The sequence below is a fragment of the Aquarana catesbeiana genome, linkage group LG05 (genome assembly GCF_042186555.1).
Source record: "Aquarana catesbeiana isolate 2022-GZ linkage group LG05, ASM4218655v1, whole genome shotgun sequence".
NCBI lineage: Eukaryota > Metazoa > Chordata > Amphibia > Anura > Ranidae > Aquarana > Aquarana catesbeiana.
Window position 1 is genome coordinate 618,727,667 of NC_133328.1, and position 19,729 is coordinate 618,747,395.

The window sequence follows — 19,729 nt, forward strand, 5'->3', positions numbered from 1 at the left end:
GAAAAAAGTTCGTTCGAACATGCGAACACCGTTAAAGTCTATGGGACACGAACATGAATAAACAAAAGTGCTAATTTTAAAGGCTTATATGCAAGTTATTGTCATAAAAAGTGTTTGGGGACCTGGGTCCTGCCCCAGGGGACATGGATCAATGCAAAAAAAAGTTTTAAAAACGGCCGTTTTTTCAGGAGCAGTGATTTTAATAATGCTTAAAGTCAAACAATAAAAGTGTAATATCCCTTTAAATTTCGTACCTGGCGGGTGTCTATAGTATGCCTGTAAAGGGGCGCATGTTTCCTGTGTTTAGAACAGTCTGACAGCAAAATGACATTTGGAAGGAAAAAACACATTTAAAACTACCCGCGGCTATTGCATTGCCGACAATACACATAGAAGTTCATTGATAAAAACGGCATGGGAATTCCCCAAAGGGGAACCCCGAACCAAAATTAAAAAAAAAAAATGACGTGGGAGTCCTCCTAAATTCCATACCAGGCCCTTCAGGTCTGGTATGGATATTAAGGGGAACCCCGGCCAAAATTTAAAAAAAAAAATGACGTGGGGTTCCCCCTAAATTCCATACCAGGCCCTTCAGGTCTGGTATGGATTTTAAGGGGAACCCCGCGCCAAAAAAAAAAAAAAAAACGGCGTGGGGTCCCCCCAAAAATCCATACCAGACCCTTATCCGAGCACGCAACCTGGCAGGCCGCAGGAAAAGAGGGGGGGACGAGAGTGCGGCCCCCCCTCCCTCCTGAACCGTACCAGGCCACATGCCCTCAACATTGGGAGGGTGCTTTGGGGTAGCCCCCCAAAACACCTTGTCCCCATGTTGATGAGGACAAGGGCCTCATCCCCACAACCCTGGCCGGTGGTTGTGGGGGTCTGCGGGCGGGGGGCTTATCGGAATCTGGAAGCCCCCTTTAACAAGGTGACCCCCAGATCCCGGCCCCCCCCCTGTCTGAAATGGTAAGGGGGTACATAAGTACCCCTACCATTTCACGAAAAAAGTGTCAAAAATGTTAAAAATGACAAGAGACAGTTTTTGACAATTCCTTTATTTAAATGCTTCTTCTTTCTTCTATCTTCCTTCATCTTCTGGTTCTTCTGGTTCTTCTGGTTCTTCCTCCGGCGTTCTCGTCCAGCATCTCCTCCGCGGCGTCTTCTATCTTCTTCTCCTCGGGCCGCTCCGCACCCATGGCATGGGGGGGAGGCTCCCGCTCTTCTCTTCTTCTTTTCTTCTCTTCTTCTCTTCTTCATTTTCTTCTCCGGGCCGCTCCGCAATCCATGCTGGCATGGAGGGAGGCTCCCGCTGTGTGACGGCGCTCCTCGTCTGACAGTTCTTAAATAAGGGGGGGGGCGGGGCCACCCGGTGACCCCGCCCCACTCTGACGCACGGTGACTTGACGGGACTTCCCTGTGACGCCACGGGGAATGCCACAGGGAAGTCCCGTCATGTCCCGTGCGTCAGAGGGGGCGGGGTCACCGAGTGGCCCCGCCCCCCGTTATTTAAGAACTGTCAGACGAGGAGCGCCGTCACACAGCGGGAGCCTCCCTCCATGCCAGCATGGATTGCGGAGCGGCCCGGAGAAGAAAATGAAGAAGAGAAGAAAAGAAGAAGAGAAGAGCGGGAGCCTCCCCCCCATGCCATGGGTGCGGAGCGGCCCGAGGAGAAGAAGATAGAAGACGCCGCGGAGGAGATGCTGGACGAGAACGCCGGAGGAAGAACCAGAAGAGCCAGAAGAACCAGAAGATGAAGGAAGATAGAAGAAAGAAGAAGCATTTAAATAAAGGAATTGTCAAAAACTGTCTCTTGTCATTTTTAACATTTTTGACACTTTTTTCGTGAAATGGTAGGGGTACTTATGTACCCACTTACCATTTCACACAGGGGGGGGGCCGGGATCTGGGGGTCACCTTGTTAAAGGGGGCTTCCAGATTCCGATAAGCCCCCCGCCCGCAGACCCCCACAACCACCGGCCAGGGTTGTGGGGATGAGGCCCTTGTCCTCATCAACATGGGGACAAGGTGTTTTGGGGGGCTACCCCAAAGCACCCTCCCAATGTTGAGGGCATGTGGCCTGGTACGGTTCAGGAGGGAGGGGGGGCCGCACTCTCGTCCCCCCCTCTTTTCCTGCGGCCTGCCAGGTTGCGTGCTCGGATAAGGGTCTGGTATGGATTTTTGGGGGGACCCCACGCGGTTTTTTTTTTTTTTTTTTTTTTTGGCGCGGGGTTCCCCTTAAAATCCATACCAGACCTGAAGGGTCTGGTATGGAATTTAGGGGGAACCCCACGTCATTTTTTTTTTAAATTTTGGCCGGGGTTCCCCTTAATATCCATATCAGACCTGAAGGGCCTGGTATAGAATTTAGGGGGACTCCCACGTCATTTTTTTTTTTTAATTTTGGTTCGGGGTTCCCCTTTGGGGAATTCCCATGCCGTTTTTATCAATGAACTTCTAAGTGTATTGTCGGCAATGCAATAGCCGCGGGTAGTTTTAAATGAGTATTTTCCTTCAAAATGTCATTTTGCTGTCAGACTGTTCTAAACACAGGAAATATGCGCCCCTTTACAGGCATACTATAGACACCCCCCAGGTACGAAATTTAAAGGGATATTACACTTTTATTGATTGACTTTAAGCATTATTAAAATCACTGCTCCTGAAAAAACGGACGTTTTTAAAACTTTTTTTTGCATTGATCCATGTCTCCTGGGGCAGGACCCAGGTCCCCAAACACTTTTTATGACAATAACCTGCATATTAGCCTTTAAAATTAGCACTTTTGATTTCTCCCATAGACTTTTAAAGGGTGTTCCGCGGCATTCGAATTTGCCGCGAACACCCCAAATTGTTCGCTGTTCAGCGAACTTGCGAACAGCCAATGTTCGAGTCGAACATGAGTTCGACTCGAACTCGAAGCTCATCCCTAATGCCCAGTATTATTTATCCCTTTTATCGCTCTCAGCCGCTGACTGGAGTGTTCTGCTGAGGGACCTGTCAGAACTAGATATGTGCATGACGACAAAATCTGTTTCGCTTCGTCTTGATTCGTTAATCTAGTTATTTCGCTTAGTTAAATTCGGTTGATTCGTTCGATTCGTCTTCAGAATTTGTTTTCAGAATTCGTATTTGGAATTTTCGAATTTACCGATTTTTTTTTCGATTCGAAGCGATCAAATCGATAAATTTTCGAATCGGTCGAAACGAAAATGTTATATTGTTTTCAATTCGAATGCAGCAAAGTGAACAAACAAAAGAAAAATCTCTTCATCAAATGATTACAATGACTCTTTAAATTACCTTTGGCTTAACAAAACACACACAGTCTTTGATTTCAGCAATATGTGTACAGTTAAGATTCGACTGAGGTTCCATGTAAAATTTGATTTGAATTTCAGTCCGAATCAAATGCAGCCACTGTGACCCCCCAGCGGCATTTAACCAGCATCCCCCCACCCGCCCGCTCGTTGTCTGACCGGCACTTACCCCATCTTGGTGGCGGTCAGGCAGCGGGTGACGGCGGCGAGCTGTGGGGTGGGCAGGATGCATGAATCTATCCATTACTCATATAGGGGGGTGGCGTGATAGAGGAGGCGGCGCCCGTGTGCCCTTAATTGACGGGCCGCCCCTGGTGCAGCCAGTTGGGAATTTTCCAGCAGGACCTTTTCCCCCTCACTTCTGTTTGTTCGGAATGAGCAGTACACGTTAGTTGTGGTCATGTACACTGCTCTATGCACACTATAAATCTTATAATCCATAGTCCATCTCGGGAAGTCAGATCACAGAAGCAAAAAAAAAGGAATTTAGAGATTTGGAGGAAGCTGAGACTGAGTTAAAGGGGTTGTAAAGGTATTTTTTTTATTTTTTAAAAATAACAAACATGTTATACTTACCTCCACTGTGCAGCTCGTTCTGCACAGAGTGGCCCCGAACCTGGTCTTCTGGGGTCCCTCGGCGGCTGTCTCAGCTCCTCCCCGCAATAATTAACTACCTTAATGCGAGCTCCCTCGCATGGTGGTTAGTTATTGCGGGCGCGCTCCCGTGATACAGCCGGCGGCTATAGCCGCTCGCTGTATCACTCGGCCCCGCCCCCCAGCGCGCTGCGTCATTGGATGTGATTGACAGCAGCGCGAGCTAATGGCTGCGCTGCTTCCAATCCATCCACTGTAGCCAATCAGCGACCAGGCTGAGCAGCGGAATCGAGGACGTGAACGAGCAGCCGAATTTCGAGGGGTCAGGTAAGTAAAACGGGGGGGGCTGGGGACGGCGGTATTGTTAGTAGTTTTTTCACCTTAATGCATAGAATGCATTAAGGTGAAAAAATGTTTACCTTTACAACCCCTTTAATACATACTTGAATAGGTTTTTTTTTTGTAAATCAGTGTTTAGTGATGCTTTAACCGCTTAGCGACTGCCTGCTGTATATATATATTGTAAGATGCGGGTATCAGACTCAAACGGTAGGTGCGTTGTCAGTGAGTACTCTGGTACAAAACTGTATTTAAGGGCCTGGTAGCCCACTTTTATTTAAAAGCACGGAAAAGTTCACAAAGACATCAGTAGCCCACGCAGGGGGTTCCACCATTACTGTATTTTGCACACTCAATACTTTAGCCTCCTGGCTTACATTCTTGCCATACAGCTGATTCCGGCCTTTAGCCTAGGTCTTAGGTCTGCTCCTCAGACCCAAAAGAGTTTCCTAGAGTGAAGCTCTCTCCTAGCTTACCCCTGCTGCTTACTACTTGCTGCTCTGTCACCAAGTACGTCTGCCTCCTGCAGACATGCATACCCTGGCTGCCTCCTGCAGACATGCATACCCTGGCTGCCTCCTGCAGACATGCATACCCTGGCTGCCTCCTGCAGACATGCATACCCTGGCTGCCTCCTGCAGACATGCATACCCTGGCTGCCTCCTGCAGCCTCTGACTCCTCTCAGAGGAATGGGAGTCCACCTGACTCCCATGCACAGACTTCCTGTCTGTTGGGTGGAACCCTGAGCCATAGCCAGGTCACAATTAAATAGCCCAGCACACAGCTGTGCAATCAGGCGTAAACCAGCAATCTTCAAGGTAGCACAGGGTCCTACTGCCACAATATATATATACTATACACCTAGTACGTGATCTGACACTACCGGGTCTGGGGCGCCGCCGGCGACCTGCTCCCGCTGTGATTGGACGCAGCGGGAGCCAATCAGGGGGTCCGGCAGACGCGATGCCCGCCGGGACCCGCCGATTGTTCAGGAGAAAAGCAGAACGGCGGTCTGCCTATGTACATAAGGCAGGTCGCCGTTTTGTGAGGAGGGAATGTGCTGCTCCTGTGTTCCTGCTAAGCAGGAAGACGGGTCTTTACAATCCCCCAGTAAAAGCACCTCCCCCACCGTTAGCAATCACTCCCAGGGAACACATTTAACCCTTTGATCACCTCTGATGTTAACCCCTTCCCTGCCAGTGTCATTATTACAGTCAGGGCTTTTTTTCAGCAGGAACTAGGGGGGAACTCAGTTCCACCACCTCTGGCTCAGGTCTTCTGCTCCCTGCTCACCACTATCACTCGGTAACACTGAAGTCCAGCTTCTGCGTTTACAAGTGAAAGCTTATCTTCCAGTAGATCCCACAGATCAGATCTCCTGCGCAGATCCCACTGAGTGCCGGACAGGGACAAGGGAGATACAGAACAGGTGCCCAGGGTTCAGTGCAGTCATAAGAGGGTGCGTGGTAGGCTGCACCCTCTGTGGTCTCCATTTTTTCCCTGGTGACCAGTTGCTGATGCTCCTACTGCATGATTGATATCCGTTGCAAGTGACTGTAGTATAGTATAGTATGCTGGGAGGCACTACAGCCAGATAGGTGCTTCAGCTTAATATTGCAACAAAGGTAAGAAATATGACAGATGGTGGAGCTTTTAAGGAGGGGGGAGAAGATGAGGGCAGTGGAGGAAGGGGTTGTATGCAGAGGGAATGAGCTACTATTTGATGCCATTTGTCAGATGTGTGTGTGGCAGGCATGGTTGAGTTCCTGCACCTACTCTCTGAGAAAAAAAAAAGCCCTGACAGTGACAGTGCATATTTTTTTAGCACTGATCACTGTATTAGTGTCACTGGTTCCCAAAAAGGGTCAAACTGTCAGTTAGGTGTCCAATTTGTCCGCCGCAATCTTGCAGTCCCGCTATAAGTCGCTGATTGCTGCCATTACTAGCAAAAAATAAAAAGTAAATAAATAAAAAATATACCATAGTTTGTAGACAATAACTTTTGCGCAAACCAATCAATATACATGTATTCGGATTTTTTTTTTACCAAAAAATATGTAGCAGAATACATATTGGCCTAAATTGATGAAGAAATTTGATTTTTTTTAAATTTTTTTTTATTGGGAATGTTTTATAGCAGAAGGTAAAAAATATTGGTACTTTTTTCAACATTGTTGGTCTTTTTTTTTGTATATGCGCAAAACATAAAAACCGCAGAGGTGATCAAATACCACAAAAAGAAAGCTCTATTTGTGGGGAAAAAAGCACAACATTTGTTTGGGTACAGCATCGCACGACTGCGCAATTGTCAGTTAAAGTAACGCAGTGCCGTACCGCAAAAAATGGCCTGGTCATGAAGGGGGGCAAACCTTCCCGGAGCTGAAGTGATCAAAGCAGAACTCTAACTTCTCTTTTCATCCAATCCCCACCTTCCCACTTCCCTCCATGAAGCCCCCTTCCAAGGTATTCCTAGGCTTCCAATTTTTACCATCCAATTCCTAGGCCAGCGATGGTGAACCTTGGCACCCCAGATGTTTTGGAACTACATTTCCTATGATGCTCTTGCACTCTGCAGTGTAGTGGAGCATCATGGGAAATGTAGTTTCAAAACATCTGGGGTGCCAAGGTTCACCATCACTGTCCTAGGTGGAGATGTTAACATGACTCTCATGACCCATCCACACAAGCAAGGTGGATGGAGGAATCCCCCCTGCTGAGACATTGTATTCTAACAATGGGACTCCTCGACAAATATTTTCCAACATTCCCATTCTAATGATCGATCTCTATCGAGCAGGAACGGCCATAGATGGATGGAAATTTGGCCAGTCCTTGCTGAACTGGCTGAATTTTCGATCCATCTCTGGCCAGTTTTAGGTGAAATTCTGTACCAAAACATTGTTTCACATTAAAAGGCATGCTAGGGCTACCTTGTTTCTTTTTACAACCCTGACAATGATCAGCTGATTATTGTGAAGGAGAACCCTCCCCTCTTAGCACCCATGCTCAAAAGATTTCAGCAAATCCACTGAAATAATAAAAAAGTGGAATACCGTGCTATGAAAAAAAAAAAAAAAAAAGCAGCTGCTAGAAGTGGGATACACGCAAAAAGTAGATATAAAGGATAAAGCAGCGCTGAGGAGTGAATGGATAACACTTGTGCTAAATAATTGACATATAACCAAAATATAAATTTATATTTTGGTTATAAATCCACTGAAATAGCCTATATAAATATCTACAGGACAGTAGCAGGTAAGAAAAAAAATCTACAATGAAGTCTACTGATATCATTGTATAAAGATGACCTGTGGTGGAATACTATTTCTCCACTGCCTTTAAAGCCAGGTTTACATCTTGTACCCATCATGAATACTTTACTTTAGACTCTGGTCCGGCCGCACCTAGAGTATGCTGTCCAGTTCTGGGCACCAGTCCTCAGGAAGGATGTACTGGAAATGGAGCGAGTACAAAGAAGGGCGACAAAACTAATAAAGGGTCTGGAGGATCTTAGTTATGAGGAAAGGTTGTGAGCACTGAACTTATTCTCTCTGGAGAAGAGACGCTTGAGAGGGGATATGATTTCAATATACAAATACCATACTGGTGACCCCACAATAGGGATAAAACTTTTTCGCAGAAGGAAGTTTAACAAGACTCGTGGCCACTCAATAAAATTAGAAGAAAAGAGGTTTAACCTTAAACTACGTAGAGGGTTGTTTACTGTAAGAGCGGCAAGGATGTGGAATTCCCTTCCACAAGCGGTGGTCTCAGCGGGGAGCATCGATAGTTTCAAAATTCTTTTAGATAAGCACCTGAACGACTGCAACATACAGGGCTATACAATGTAATACTGACATATAATCACACATAGGTTGGACTTGATGGACTTGTGTCTTTTTTCGACCTCACCTACTATGTAACTATGAAATGGGTTCAGTACAAATAGGGACGGCGGGTCCTGTTTTGACTTTGAACCATGAAACAGTTTGATCCTAGCAACAAATTAAATCCGAAATAACCTTCTCTAATCTTGACTAAAAATACGTTAATGTTAAATTCACAGACGGAGAACAGTTGGAAAATATTTTGTGCTTACACGCTCGGCTGCACACTGGCCCCGGTGGACGCTCTACTGGCAGGCCGGATTTGGGAACCGAAGTCTTAAACCAGTTAAATAGCCGTAGTCTGCTGACCCCCAAGTTAGGGCGGAGATCATATGACTTCTGTCCTGACTAATCAACTGTCCAGCCAGGTACAATGACATTGCTATGTACAGAGGACGCTCTTGTGGCTATGACTAACATGTCGCTATCCCCATTTCATAGATTCCTGTTTAAAGGGCCAAAATAAAGTATTTTAAAACCTATTGACTGTAAGGGCATGCTGGAACTTATAGTTGCTCAGCAGATGGGCATACCTGCTATGCCCATTATGAGGAGTTTCAACCATCCCTGCAACGAATTCCCAGGCCTGCAGATGTGCTGTACCCATTTTGAGGGTCTACCACTATCCCTGCTGGATCCTCTATTTGTTTTAAATTATAGTGGATATAAAAGGAGTAGCAGAACACACAAAGGTGGACAGGAACAGTGTCTGGAAATATGGCAAGGAGAATTCACTATTATTTTTTTTTCTTGGTGTTAAGTTGTTTCCTAATGAACAAAACAGTGAACCATGAAATCACAACACACAAAAAGTGCATGGGTTTACTGTAATGGATCAACCGCTGAAGAGGAAGGTCCTCAATCCCCGATCCCAGAAGGTTTAATGGCTCCTCACAGGGACAAGGCATTCTATTACCTACCCAGGCTGAAACCAGGTGGACTCTGTTCCTTAGAGATTTGGTTTTCCAAGTACTTAATGAGGGCTCACCCACAGAGACCCCAGGTTGGAAACAGGAAAACAACCAGAGGACCACAGATCCTCTCCCAGACAGACCTGCACCCTAATGCCGTGTATACACGGGAGGACTTTTCGACCGGACTTTTGACGGACTTTTGATGGACTTCCGACGGACTTTTGAACGAACGGACTTGCCTACACACGATCACACCAAAGTCCGACGGATTCGTACGTGATGACATACGACCGGACTAAAATAAGGAAGTTGATAGCCGGTAGCCAATAGCTGCCCTAGCGTGGGTTTTTGTCCGTCGGACTAGCATACAGACAAGCGGATTTTTCGACTCGAGTCTGTCGGAAAGATTTGAAACATGTTTCAAATCTAAAGTCCGTCAGATTTTTGACCGAAAAAGTCCGCTGCAGGTCCGATGGAGCCCACACACGGTCGGATTGTCCGCCGGATTCGGTCCGTCGGACCAGTCCGGTCGAAAAGTCCGCCCGTGTGTACGCGGCATTAGTCTCTGTGCGAAAAACAAACAAAAACAAACACACATGCACTGTAAGTATCTATGATAAATAAGTGGGAAAAAAAAGTGACAAGGCAGTCCTTCCAGCCTGTATTAAAATTACTGTGGATTGTCCATAGGTCTGCCCAAAAGGTGAGTTCAAGAAAAGCAAAAATGTTGTGACCAAGTGCCAGTGAGACTCATTGGGATGCCAAACCCATAGTGTTTTTGTGGCACGCCTGGGATGCCACTCCCAGGGGACACATCACCTGGAGCTCCTTGTGCCTCCCAGCCCATGACCAGACATATGGAGCAGTCATCCCTACCATGAAGGCATCAGCTTAGGGGGTCCTGTCTACAGCCGGGGGACAAGCTTGGAGAACAAGACCAGAATCCATGCCGGAGGAAAAGTATCCTGATATAATAAGGTAAGTATGGTGGGAGGGATTTACTGACCAGGGCCCTTTGTCTGAAGGGACGCCATAGTTCTGTTCCGAAAAACTCACAAGGACAATTATTACACTTGATCGTAGCCAAAAGACCGAGAAGAGAGTACTTACTGTTGAAGAACCTAAGACAACCTCAGCCCACCAGGCTTCTCTAATTTTACTAATATATTGCCAATGGTGGCCTCTGGATGAAGACTGAGCTCTTTTTGAAAACATTACTGGTCTGGCTATTATCAGAAAAAGATCAGGAAAATTTGAGCAAAGTCAAAATTCTTTATCTACATGCTGTCCGGGTTTAATGACTCATAGAAAAGTACTGAAGCCAAAGAGTCACCTTGACAACCAGGCATTTTTGTCAGTACAACAAATGGCAACATGTACAGTATCTCACAAAAGTGAGAACACCCCTCACAGTTTTGTAAATAATTTATTACATCTTTTCACATGATAACACTGAACAAATGACACTTTACTACAATGTAAAGTAGTGAGTGTACAGCTTGTATAACAGTGTACATTTTCTGTCCCCTCAAAATAACTCAACACACAGCCATTAATGTCTAAACCGCTGGCAACAAAAGTGAGTACACCCCTAAGTGAAAATGTCCAAATAGGGCCCAAAGTGTCAATATTTTGTGTGGCCACCATTATTTTCCAGCACTGCCTTAACCCTCTTGGGCATGGAGTTCACCAGAGTTCCCTCAATGAACTGTAGCTCCCAAGTGCCGGCAGCACTAATGCAGCCCCAGACCATGACACTCCCACCACCATGCTTGACTGTAGGAAAGACACACTTGTCTTTGTACTCCTCACCTGGTTGCCATGACACACGCTTGACACCACCTGAACCAAATAATTTTATCTTGATCTCATCAGACCACAGGATTTGGTTTCAGTAATCCATGTCCTTAGTCTGCTTGTCTTCAACAAACTGTTTGTGGTGTTTCTTGCGCATCATCTTTAGAAGAGGCTTCCTTCCGGGATGACACCCATACAGACCAATTTGATGCAGCGTACGGCTTATGGTCTGAGCACTGACAGGCTGACCCCCCCACCCCTTCAACCTCTGCAGCAATGCTGGCAGCACTCATACATCTATTTCCCAAAGACAACTTCTAGATATGACGCTGAGCACATGCACTCAGCTTCTTTGGTCGACCTTGACGAGGCCTGTTCTGAGTGGAACCTGTCCTGTTAAACCGCTGTATGGTCTTGGCCACCGTGCTGCAGCTCAGTTTCAGGGTCTTGGCAATCTTCTCATAACCTAGGCCATCTATATGTAGAGCAACAATTCTTTTTTTCAGATCCTCAGGGGGTTCTTTGCCATGAGGTGCCATGTTGAACTTCCAGTGACTAGTATGAGAGAGTGAGAGCGATAACACCAAATTTAACACACCTGAGAACTTGAAACACTAAAGAGTCGCATGACAGCGGAGAGGAAAAATGGCCAATTTGGACATTTTCACTTAGGGGTGTACTCACTTTTGTTGCCAGCGGTTTGGACATTAACGGCTGTGTGTTGAGTTATTTTGAGGGGACAGCAAATTTACACTGTTATACAAGCTGTACACTCACTACTTTACATTGTAGCAAAGTGTCATCTCTTCAGTGTTGTCACATGAAAAGATAGAATAAAATATCCACAAAACTGTGAGGGGTGTACTCACTTGAAGAGCCATTGCACCAATGTGATCTCTGCATAACTTCGATGTGCAGCCTTTCCCATTATGCTAGCTGCCAAGTTGGGCAAAAAGTCAGCAATGCGAAGCTAGTCAAGTGATTTTACAAGGTAGGAAGTTAGTACCGGATAAAATTTCACCTCTCGCTATATTACCTTCATTATGAATATCTGCTGCACCAATAATCTCCTGAAGCTTGCACAAATGTAGTCATGAAAGTCAATAAAAATAATTCTGCTTCCTATTTAAATGCCTTTTACAACCAAATGAAGTAACAAAAGCATTAATCATCCCACAGACATGAAGATATGAACAAGTACTAGTGAGTTACCCTTCTGTGTTGCATCTTCCAGACTTTGATCATGCCGCGTTGTTATATCCCTTCCAATAGAAAATTATACGATCTACAGATCTCGTTGTAAGTGTGCCGCAGCCGCCATAACACCTCAGGTGAGAATTACATCATTGGATGACATTGATGCTTAATAGACATATTCATTACACTGGGCAGGGGATAGAGAGAAGACTTGTTCTGCTGGCGTCAGTGATCACTTTGGATTATAGAGGCTCATTATCACTAATCCACCATGACTGACAGGTGCAGTGCCTGCCGCACACCTGCCACTGGGGATCCCTTGAAAGTAATCAAGGAAATTCTCAACAATATTTTGCAATGGCCAATGAAGAAAATGCTAACCCTAGACATGGAATGACAGCCACATGGCACATTGGGAGAGATTTACTAAAACTGGAAAACTCAGAATCTGGCACAGCTGTGTATGATAGCCAATCGACTTCTAACTTCAGCTTATTCAATTAAGCTTTGACAAAAAAAAAACCTGAAGGCTGATTGGTTTCTGTGCAGAGCTGCACCAAATTTTGCACTCTCCAGTTGCAGTAAATCAACCCCATTGTGTCTATGGGGTGCTTGCATGACCAACCAACACACCATGATGTTGGAGAAGAATGAGGTTACAGAAATCTGATCAATATTGTTTCTCTTGCTATAAGACAGAGTTTTCTTTTCCTCCCCTGTAAGCCGAGAGCCAAGCCCCTCTCAAGCGTCTCTTCTCCAGAGAGATTAAGTTCAGTGCTCGCAACTTTTCCTCATAACTAAGATCCTCCAGACCCTTTATTAGCTTTATTGCCCTTCTTTGTACTCGCTCCATTTCCAGTACATCCTTCCTGAGGACTGGTGCCCAGAACTGGACAGCATACTCCAGGTGCGGCTGGACCAGAGTCTTGTAGGGCGGAGGAATTATCACTTTATCTCAGTTGATCCCCTTTTTAATGCCATGACCAGTGTAGTCAAAATGACCCCCATGAATTAACTGTTATGCACCTAAACTCCAACCCACTTTAATATCCATTTATAATAATTGAGTCCACACCTTGTTTTGGAGTATAAATGGCCATAACAGCTTTTATTAGACAAACCAACCAGATAACTCCACTATCAAATCAACATAAAACCCATACCATAACATTTTACCCCAGTCCGTTGGTCTCTGACGGCGACTCACCTTGTTTACCAAATATGTATACCAAAAATATATATACCACCACGCACTGCGGGTACCATTTTGAAAACCGTTAGGCCTCCCGCTGTAGCCGCTCGGAGACACCCCCTTTCCCGCAGTGCCACCATCTCCTTATTCCATCCACCATGATGGAATACACCGGAGGGGCTGATCTTGCCGATGAGCCCCCCACCCCTTTTGGATTACCAACTTCTTACTGCCACCGTCAGAGACCAACAAGCAACTCCGCCACCCTCTGTAAACACCCCTTATTTGCTGTTATGACGACCGTCTTCCACCTGGAATACAAAAAGAAAAATCACAACAAACACCCAACATAAATTGTATACACTTCTGATTTTATATATATCTATATATAGGGAGGGAGGGTGGGAAAACTGCCTCCTCCTGTGTCTTCTTTCTCTCCACTGCCCCTTCCTGGCTCCACCTCTCCCCTTAAGTAATGCCACTCCCCCTTTTACAAGTTCCTATCTTCCACCACCCTTCCTAGACACTCCCATTCCCTATTTCTAATTAACCCCTCTTGTGTCTCCTTCTCCACACTGTCATGCCCGGCCCTCCTTTATCATTCCTTCCTCATTTTCACTCCGGGCCTCCCTTGACCAGTGTAGTCAAAATGACCCCCATGAATTAACTGTTATGCACCTAAACTCCAACCCACTTTAATATCCATTTATAATAATTGAGTCCACACCTTGTTTTGGAGTATAAATGGCCATAACAGCTTTTATTAGACAAACCAACCAGATAACTCCACTATCAAATCAACATAAAACCCATACCATAACATTTTACCCCAGTCCGTTGGTCTCTGACGGCGACTCACCTTGTTTACCAAATATGTATACCAAAAATATATATACCACCACGCACTGCGGGTACCATTTTGAAAACCGTTAGGCCTCCCGCTGTAGCCGCTCGGAGACACCCCCTTTCCCGCAGTGCCACCATCTCCTTATTCCATCCACCATGATGGAATACACCGGAGGGGCTGATCTTGCCGATGAGCCCCCCACCCCTTTTGGATTACCAACTTCTTACTGCCACCGTCAGAGACCAACAAGCAACTCCGCCACAGCCTGAAAGAGTGACCAACTTACTCTTGAAGGCACCTCCACACCCACAGGGCCCTTTGAATCCCTTCCTGCAAGCCCAGACTAGAGGTCAATCCCCCATCTGAAAGATGAACTCCATCCTTTATCCAATAGAGCCCAACATTGGTCTCTAATTCTAGATGCCCAATGACTAAACCTCCATTATTAACCACAACCTCCCCACCATTTTGTTTATGCATATGCGTGTTTTCTGAATGCTAGTCACTAATCTAGCCCGTCTCCAAACTGTCCGGGCAAATATGTCCGACCATAGCCGCAGAGTACCCGGAAAATCAGCCTTTAACTGCAGAAAAATCAGCCTTGATGTCTGTGATCAGCTCCCTGACCGGACGTACCCCCCAAACCACTAACCCCTGCATGGATTACCAAAACATCGGGAGGTCTGTCCAAATTTCATATCATACCACTTCCCGAACTACTCTCTCCCACCTCATACCAAGCGTACCCAACCACCGCAAATAAGCTTCTTTCCGCGAAATGCCCAATCCCAGCACACATAGAAATGACCGAGGATCCAAATGAGGCGTGTGGAACCTCCATCTGAAAATGAGGCGTGTGGAACCTCCATCTGAAATGAGACGACAAAACATCCAAGGTAGCAATACTCCAGCATATCCCCACATACTGACAACCTCATTTAAAACACCCCGTAAATCCGGTTTACCTCCCCCTGTTCTCTTTCTTTAAAATTGTATTTTATTTATTTATTTATTTATTTATTTATTTATTTATTTATTTATTTTTTTTTTTTTTTTTAAATGCGGAATCTCCTTGATTCCCACCTCCCGTTCCTCCACACCGCCGCCTCATCCTACCCACACCTGGCAGCTTCAGTAGCCGCCCCTATGCGGAAGGAGTGTGAAGCGTATTGTTCCCCCTCCAAGCCTGCCCTGAAAAGGCATTTGCTGAACACCGACATAAATTGGAATTTTTGATAAATAGGACCCATCTTTATGCCTTAGTCATAAAATGCCAGCGAAGATACCGCAGTAAAACAGTAAGACCTCATAGCTTGAGATACATACTGAACACAACATCCCACATATGGCCCTCAGACTGGCAAACGTGACAGGCCGTCTCATAACCAATTTCATGTGACCCCTCCGGAAAACCCCCCCCCTTTTTTTTTTTTTTTTTTTTTTTTTTTTTTTTAAGCCTGTTTCACCCAAACTCTTTTGTTGCGTCCTCCTCCCCCATCAGTTGTAAAATCATGACAGGCCTGCCATCTTCCGCTCAATGGCAGAGACCAATCCCCCACGTTCCATGTTCCTAGACACAAAATACAAAACCCACAACCTTACCTCCGCCCTGTCCTTACCAATCCTGGCCTCCTGTACCATTAACAACCACTCCTTCCATACCTTAGTATAATGCGCCCGCGTGGCTACACTCACTGACTGCCGAATCCATCCCGCGGCGACTCCAATGCCAGCTCCCACATCCAATCTGTGTAAGGGACTCCCTCCTGCTCTGCGCCCGGGGTCAACTCTCTGAATCTGTCCCACTGAAAGCGAGACCGTGCATCAGCCAGTGTATTATACACTCCAGGTATGTGACCAGCATACAAGAAAATGTGCAATCCCAAGCACCTCAACACCAACCTACGCAATAGCCTTAGTACAGGTGGTGATGACGCCGACATGCGGTTGATCACCTGGACCACTCCCCTGTTGGCACAATTCAGTCCCGATTTCATATTCCTACAAGCCTCACCCCCAAAGTTCCAACGCCGGTACTACTGGAAAGAGTTCCAGTAACACCAGGTTACGCGAACCCTGCCTCCACCCATACTTGCGGCCAAGGACCCACACTCCACTGCCCTTGAAAAAAACGCCCCCATAACCCTTAGCCCCTACCGCGTCTGTAGTTAAATCCATGTCACCGGGCCCGACATCCACAACGATCTGCCGTTGTACGACTCCAGAAACTCATACCATACCTTCAAGTCCTCCCGGTGTTCCCTATTAAGCCCGACCAAATATGTAGGTGCCTTGACCCCTACCGTTGCTGCCGACAGCCGTCGACAGAACACCCTCCCCATTGGGATTATCCTACAAGCGAAAGTCAACTTACCTAGTAACCACTGCAAAGCCCTCAACTGGACTTACCACAGTCTGTGGATCCCTCAAATTACTTTGTATAAGTTCTCCAACTTACCTCTGGGCAGGCGACATTCCACTGTTTCCACATCTACCACTATCCCCCCAACAAACTGAGTTCCGTCGTCGGGGCTTCTGTTTATCCTCTGCTAAAGGCACTCCAAAAACCTGCCCGCGAAGTGCTGCAACGTGGCTAGCAGAATCGCACACACGTCGGAGGCAGTAATGTATGACCGAATCTAGGCCCGACACATCCCTAACCACCCACTCCCGAAATGAGCTAAATGCTTCAAACATGGCACCATAAATGAAGCAACCCATAGGTAAGCATTTGTCTACATAAAACTGTTCTTGCCAATAACAACCCAACGGCCGGAAACTATCCGGATGCCCCGGAAGCAAGCGGAAGGCGGATTCTATGTCCGACTTGCCATCAATGGCTCTTTTGCTATACTTCCTCACCCATCATACTGCCACGTTGAATGACGTGTAAGACCCAGTGCATGCTTCCGGATCGATAAAATCATTCACCAAACTCCCTTAGGAAATGACCAATGATGAATAAGTCGGAACTTGTTCGGTTCCTTCTTAGGCCCCACCCCCCAAGGTGAAACAACTAAATCCTGTATAGGTATTATCCACAAACGGCCCCCCATCCGCCCCAAAGCCACTTCCTTCGCCAATTTTTTCCCCCCCACTAACCTTCTAATTTCTTGTCAGTGGTGGAACCACTGCCCATGAACATGGTATACGAAAACCTTCCCCAAACCCCGTGACCAATAGCCTCATCGCTACCTAGTCCGGATACCTACTTAGAAAAGGCTTCTTCCTTCTCACCTTTCCGGCGTCGTCCCTTTCATGTGCAGGCTCGTTGTGACGCCTCCCTTTTTTTTTTTTTTTTTTTTTTTTTTTTGAAGCACTCGTGCTTAAACTTACAGGACCCCCCAAATTTACAATTTGTAAATGTCCGCGGAATCAGCCTGTACCTCTTTTTTCTTCATCCCCCCTTCTTGGAATTATCCGGTTTTACCCTATCACCGGTTAAATTTTTCCAGCGGCAATAGGGAAAAATATCTCCACATATTCACCCTTGACAATATTATCCCGAACCTCCTGCTTTAAGTGTGTTCCCAGTGGACCCTCAAAGCACCCATATACCTCGCCCTTCGCCGCATCCGCAATACTCACCACCTCCACTCTGGCCGTTGTTGCCGCCCCCCTCTGTAGCCCCCCTTTTTTCCTTGACCCGCTCCTTCTGCTGCCGCCCCCGAGGGGTCCGGCACCCTCTGCACCCTTACCCTAGTCGCCATAGCACCTCTTTCCCCCCCGGTTACCGTTCCCTTCCAAGGGCCACCTGCGGCAGCTGTTCCTGTCCCAGTTCAAATCTACCCACCAAATTCTGCAATCCTTTCGATAAATCCTTCAATTGCGCCCCTGATCCAGAACTGGCCGGCCTTGGAGCCGCCAATTGCTGATCAGGCGCCCCCCCCCCTTTATCCCCACTGTACCCGCTGTTACGACCCCTAATAAGTCATGTAATGCCTTAATCACAGATAAATCATTGCTGGACTCACCGGGCTGTCTGGGAGCACGCCCCCACCGCCTCCGATTGGTCTCTCCTGCTGGCACTTGTTGTTCTTCGCTGTCGGACACCTCACCTTCCGAGCGATCGTCCTGCTCCCTGACAGTTGGCGTTGTCAGCCCCCCGGGTGAAGAGGCCCCGGAAGCCGTGAAGATCTGATCATATAAGGGCCGACTCTCTCCTGCCGCTATACTTCTTCCTGAACCGCCACTGGGAGTCGCCCTGGCTGCACCGATCGGCCTGCTTGTGACCACCACCGCCATCCTTCTGTCCATGTGCCAGTCTGTTGGCTAAGCCCCGCCCACCCACAGCCTTGCTGACCACTCTAATCCCCCTCCGGTAGCCACTGTGTCCTCACTACTCCCCCCCTTAGCCCCCCTGCCTGTTCTGCCACCCCCCATGTGTTAAACCCTCACTCTGAGGCCTGTGAAACTCTGGCGGTGAAGCGGCGCCATAACGGCCCGTGGCCCCGCCCCCCGGAGTAGGCCTGCGGCGTGCAGACCGCCCGGGCCCTGAGTTATCCTGTCGCTGTGTCCGCTTCACTGGGGGCGCTGATCGGTCCCCCCGAGGGCTCCCTGTCTGCCGAGCAGGCCGCGATGGCGGCCCTGGTGAAAAACACGCCGGAGGCCGCGACCTCCGCACGTGATGGGTCTCTTCCACTGTCCACGATCCCTCCTCATCCAATATCAGTGCCCCGACTTGCCTCTTCAGCCAGTCCACTCCTCTCGTCGCCGTCGCAGCCCTCAGCCTCGCCAGGATGGTGTCCTGTCCTCCATGCTGATGCTGGAGGAGCAGTGAATAAAACTGCCTCCTCCTGTGTCTTCTTTCTCTCCACTGCCCCTTCCTGGCTCCACCTCTCCCCTTAAGTAATGCCACTCCCCCTTTTACAAGTTCCTATCTTCCACCACCCTTCCTAGACACTCCCATTCCCTATTTCTAATTAACCCCTCTTGTGTCTCCTTCTCCACACTGTCATGCCCGGCCCTCCTTTATCATTCCTTCCTCATTTTCACTCCGGGCCTCCCTATATTCTGTTTGCTTTGTTAGCAGCAGCTTGGCATTGCATGTCATTGCTGAGCCTATCATCTACTAGGACCCCCAGGTCCTTTTCCATCCTAGATTCCCCCAGAGGTTCTCCCCCCAGTGTATAGATTGCATTCAGATTTTTGCCACCCAAATGCATTAATTTACATTTTTCTACATTAACCTTTTTAGGACCGAGCCTCTTTTTGAGATGTGTTGTTTACAAGTTAAAAACAGTTTTTTTTGCTAGAAAATTACTTAGAACCCCCAAACATTATACATTTTTTTTTTCTAACACACTAGAGCAGTGTTCATCAACTTCTGTCCTCAGGGCCCACTAACAGGCCAGGTTTGCAAGATAACTGAAATACATCACAGGTGATATAATTTGCTGCTTAGTGATTGCAGTATTCTAGTCTGAATCTCCCCAAGGTAATACATAAAACCTGGCCTGTTAGTGGGCCCTGAGGACAGGGTTGATGACCATTGCCCTAGAGAATAAAATTGCGGTTGTTGCAATACTTTTTTTTACAAGCGCACTTTTTTTGGAAAAAATACACTTTTTTGAATTAAAAAATAAGACAACAGTAACGTTAGCCCAATTTTTTTTAGAGAGTTTGGGAAGATGCCACAAGAGAG

General features: G+C 47.0%; 1 long non-coding RNA gene across 1 annotated transcript; it reads right to left on the minus strand.

Annotated features, from left to right (window-relative positions):
• Positions 1 to 13,629: 13,629 nt before the first annotated feature.
• LOC141145522 (uncharacterized) lies at positions 13,630 to 19,068 on the minus strand. The gene is made up of 2 exons (XR_012244573.1): positions 18,771 to 19,068; positions 13,630 to 14,954 (listed from the first exon to the last, which is right to left on the minus strand). It is a non-coding gene; the product is annotated as an uncharacterized lncRNA (long non-coding RNA).
• Between the last annotated feature and the right edge of the window lie 661 nt (positions 19,069 to 19,729).